General features: G+C 35.9%; 1 non-coding gene across 1 annotated transcript; it reads left to right on the forward strand.

The window, feature by feature from the left end:
• The first annotated feature begins 3,193 nt into the window (after positions 1 to 3,193).
• On the forward strand, positions 3,194 to 3,300 carry LOC141603463 (small nucleolar RNA R71). The gene has a single exon (XR_012525338.1). It is a non-coding gene; the product is annotated as a small nucleolar RNA R71 (small nucleolar RNA).
• Positions 3,301 to 5,353: the final 2,053 nt, after the last annotated feature.

A 5,353-nucleotide genomic window follows, 5' to 3' on the forward strand; every position in this document is an offset into this window, starting at 1 on the left:
CTAGTTGATCAAATATGAGAGGTTTGAACTAAACATCTAATTGAAATGATTAAAAACATGAAATAAATAATTAAATGACAATTAAATAAAACTAAGATGACTGAAGCAACTAAAATAAACAAGGAAATGAGATTAAACTTAATTTAAGAAAGATGTTGGAGGATTTACGGAGTTCAAGCCAAGAGGTGATGATTTTCTAAAGGCTAAAAGATAGACACGAATCAAGGTAAAAGTGTGCTAGTCAAAGGGGCATGGTAGACTCTCTCAAGCCTAACATAAAGCTAGAACAATCGTCCACTCTCGTGACCACAATTGCCCGCACCAAATCCCAACAAAGTCACCACTCACTCTCGTGACAATGGATCCTAAGTCCCCTCTCTTGATTCTCCCTTTCCCGACCCAAGTCTCCTTGCGGAAGGGTAGTGGTATAAAATGCGGGTCCTAGAGGCCTACTAGGTGCATTTAACAAACTAAACAATCAAGAAGGCAAAACCAACCACAAATTAACCTCAAAACTTGTTGATGAAATATTGACCTAAATAAAACCATACATTCAAGGCATAAACTCCAACCCCCAACAAATAAAACAACTCACTAAACATGTGTAAAACTATACTAATCAAGCAATCCACTAACAATATTGTATCACCAAACATGATTAAAACGATAAAGATAAGTACTTTAATCTAAACATATGATTGAAACAATAAAGGTAGGAACTTTATTCTAAACAAACAATTAAACTAGATTTGAATTAAGACAATAAAATGAGAAAAGGGAAGAAAATTATACCATTGATGAATAAAGTAGGTAACTTGGTTGAATATAAATGTAAACTATTGATAATTGTGAATATTTAATGAACTAAAGAGTAATTAAATTAATGATGAAGAAAGATAAAGACTTTGATTAATGAAAATTAAAGGGAGAAATATTAGGGTTCTTGTTACAATAATGGACAGACTAATTTTTCTAATCTAATTTTTAAGAGAGAGAGAGAGAGAGAGAGAGAGAGAGAGAGAGAGAGAGAGAGAGAGAGTATTCTAATCTAGGGTAAAACTAATGTAAGGTAGGATTAATTCTATTCTAATATAGTGTAGTGTTCGTTATATACTAGTCTAATAAGAGTATCACTAATAATAATAATAATAATAATAATAATAATAATAATAATAATAATAATAATAATAATAATAATAATAATAATAATAATAATAATAATAATAATAATAATAATAATAATAATAATAATAATAATAATAATAATAATAATAATAATAATAATAATAATAACAGGCGGGGTCTTATGCTCGTCAATAGATGTTGCCTTTGTATGGCTGCTCAAAAGTCACACCGACATTTGTTTTTCAGATGCTCCTTCTCCCAACAGGTTAGACGTAACATGTTAGCTTGGCTGGGGGTTTCGGGATCGAGCTCAGATATCGATATTAAAAATTACCTCTACAAAATTAATGTTGGAAACAAATGTAACAGTTGGAGGAATATTCTTTCTGGTTGTAGTGTTGCGGGTATGGTCTATGCCATCTGGGAGGAGAGAAACACTCGTCTTTTTGGAGAAATACAAGCCACGCCGGAGATGGTAGCTGCTAAGCTTCAAAGTATTTTGAAAATCCGCCTTTCTGATAATCAGCACCCTCGGATTAGACAGTGGATAGATTTTACAAATTAATTTGTGTGTTTGGATTAACGGAACTTTAGTGCTTTCTCGGTCATTTGTGTTTTTGTAAGATGCCTTCTTTTCTTTCCCTATATGGACGAATACAAATGAGTTTAACTTTCTTGCAAAATAATAATAATAATAATAATAATAATAATAATAATAATAATAATAATAATAATAATAATAATAATAATAATAATAATAATAATACTCATAATTATAATAATACTACTAAAAATAAACCTAATAATACAAAACCAATCAACCCAAAACAAAACCAACATCGACACAATTGAATTGAAGGACAAAACGAGCAGATGGCCTCCTGCCGGCAAGCCGGCCGCCAGCTGTGTCACCGGTAGCGAGACCAATGAAGCAAGGGGCAGAAATTGATGTGATGAGCGTTATGCCGGGGCACCGGTAGTGGGAACAAAATTGATACGAGATTGTGAGGGGGAGTTGCGTGTGCCGGTCTGTCGGCTGCCGGTGTCTATGCCGGCAGCGAGATCTTCAACAAAAGGAGGAAAAATTGATGTTGTGCCTACCGGTAGGGGATGTCGACTGCCGGGGCACCGGTAGAAAGTACATATGCTTCAAATCAGCTCGGTTTCGAGCTCGAGTAGACGAACGAATTGATGGTGACTTATTGTTGTTGATGATTGCTCCTGCGATTGTCGCGGGTTGCTGCTTTCGTGTGAATGGTGGTTTGCAGGTGAGATGGTGGTCGGAAATGAAGGGGATGACGTGATGGTAAAGAGTGTCGTTGCTTGTCTGGTGATGAAATGCAGAGGGAAGGAGGACGATGATGAATGATGGTGAATGGATGATATGGTTAATGTGAACAAAGGGGATGTTGAAGGTAAAAAGGAAATGGTGATGGCGGAAATGGTGGAAGAAAGGAGTGTAAAGGTGATATGAAGGACGAAAATGGTGATGTTGAGCTGCTGCTTGTGTTAATGGTGGTTGGTTGTTGTAGATGAATGAGATGCAGGGATGATTCAACTCGTTTGATTTTGTTTTGGCAAAATCAATAGTGAACTTGACTTTCTCACGTGATTCAATCACCTTTTCTTCCATCTTTAACTCCGTCTCGCTTTCCCGTTTCACCTACACATTATTATAATAAAACGATATTAATATTAATACTAAATAAAAATCCGACTAAATAATAAATATAACTACGACGACTAATTATTATAAATTAGTAATTCAATGAGCTATTTAATTAATGAAACGCACAAAATCGATTTAAAATAAGAGAATAAGACGGGGCTCAATCGTCCTAAATTAGGACAATATCAGCGCCGCCTTCATCTTCTGTCGAATGAGATGAACCTGTTCTATCATATCTTGAATCATCTGTTTGGCTCGGAGTCCACCATTTTCTTGATCAATGGCATACCTTCTTCATCATTCAAGTGATCAAATCCTCCCCCCGCGGAGGCATTTACCATCTCCTTAGTCCTAGGTAGCAACGTTTGAAAGAATGTTTGAGTGATGTACCATTCCGGGATTCCATGATGGGGACAACTTGCTATTAAGTCTTGATATCGATCCCAAGCTTCACCTAAAGACTCCCCGTCTTCTTGTTGAAATGTATGAATCTCATTACGGAGCATTGCGGTCTTTGATGAAGGGTAATATTTGGCCATGAATGCTTTAGCCAAGGCATCCCATGTCGTGAAGGTATCCGGGGGATGAATGTTCAACCACCGGTCCGCCTTGCCCGTCAATGAAAACGGAAACAACGTCATTCTCAAGGTGACCTCGGACACCCCATTCTTTTTCATCATTGAAACCTTCCTCTTAAACTTCCGGAGGTGAGCATGAGTATCCTCTTCAATATGCCCCCCCCCCCCCCCCCCCGAACAAATCCTTCTCAATCAACCCGACTTGGGCGGGATGCATTTCAAAGTTGTTTGGGGCCAAGGTGCCAAAATTAATTGGGTCACAAGCATCATTGTGGTTAGGACGGTTATGGTCACGTAAAGCCATCGGTGGTGGTGGATTTGGTATATGAGGGGGTGGTGTTTGAGGTGGGCTATTAGAAAATTGGAAGTTGTGAAATGGATTTTCTATTGAAGGCTCAATTGTGTTGTTTGGTTGTTGTTGAGTTGTGTTTTCAATGAGAGGTTGTATGGGTGGATTTGCTTGGTTTATGGTTGCTTGAGAAGAGGTTCTAACCCTTGCAATGGTCCTATTCCTTAAGGCTCTAAAAAGCCTTTCGGGATCGGAGTCAAAGAGCAAAGCTTGGTGGTTCCTCCTAGGCATACAACTTGACAAACCGTAAGACTCCTAGTGCTTTTACACACTAGGGTAAGGAAAAAAAAACACACACACACACACACTCTACAAGAAGCACACAAACAAGCAAACAAGCAAACAACAACTAAAGACTAAAGCTAGAAACTGTAACTAACTAAGCATAACCTAACGCCATCCCCGGCAACGGCGCCATTTTGATATAAGGGATTTGTCGTCACTTCTCAATCAAAAATATAATTTATAAACCCAATTAAAAGTAGTATTTATTCGGGTGTCGAACACAAAGATGGCGGGGGTGTATACTTAGTCCGTTTAAGTCCTATTTTAGTCAAACAAAAGTAAGAGGTTGATTAAACTGTAAACTAAGATGCAATAAGATATAAAATTTAAACTAAATGAAATTGTTTTTTAATTGATAAGGGGAGGCTAAGGTCTTTGGGTTCACAAAGGGCAATTAGGGGGAGAAACAAGGTCTAACAAGAGAAGGGTAATAATAGTGGTCAAGGGTTTAAGACTAATTTCTTAGTCACCTTAAGCTCCTCAATAAGTTGTCACTTGATCGAGATGAACTAGCTACAAATAAAGCATAAAGACTGCCCAATAGCATGAGCACCAAGACGGATCGAATGCATCAAAGAGATGTTCTAACTTTCATTAAAACTCATCGATAAGCACTTCTAAAACTATCTAATAGCACAATGCACCAAGGTAAGCCAAACATGTTAATGAAATGTCCAATTTTCATTGAGGCATTTCCACAAACATTTCAAATGCATTAAGAGTAGAAACCACATAATCACCCAATTCAAAAGGTTAACAACCCAAATTCATCCCCTTAATTACCCAAATTCCCCCTAGACCCTAGATTAGACTACTCACACATATTCATGGGTGAGGATTCAACAATAAATTACAACAAAACACAAGTAAACATTGTAAACATGATAAAGGTTACTACTTCAGATAAATAATGATTAAACAACATAAGAAATGTAAACAATTGAAGTAAATGTAAACAAAAGATGAGAATTAATATCAATAAAGAGGAAAGGAACCAACTTGGATAATAATGGAAGATGAATTTCTTCTTGTCTTCCAAATACAACCCAAATATTAAATGTAAACTATTGAGAAAATGAAGAACTTGCATAAACAAAGGAAGAATTAAGCTAATAATTAAAGAAGGATTACAACTTTTTATTGAATGAAAATGAGGGAAAATATTAGGGTTCTACAATATTTGAGAGGAAATAATCTAAGCTAGTCTAATTTCTATTCTAAATTATGGTAGTCTAATGTCTAGTGTGTTATGTTAGGGGTAGAATAATCTTTTTATAATAGTCTTAATAAATAATACCAATAATAATAATAATAATAATAATAATAATAATAATAATAATAATAATA

This window comes from Silene latifolia, chromosome 9 (assembly GCF_048544455.1).
Source record: "Silene latifolia isolate original U9 population chromosome 9, ASM4854445v1, whole genome shotgun sequence".
Lineage (NCBI taxonomy): Eukaryota > Viridiplantae > Streptophyta > Magnoliopsida > Caryophyllales > Caryophyllaceae > Silene > Silene latifolia.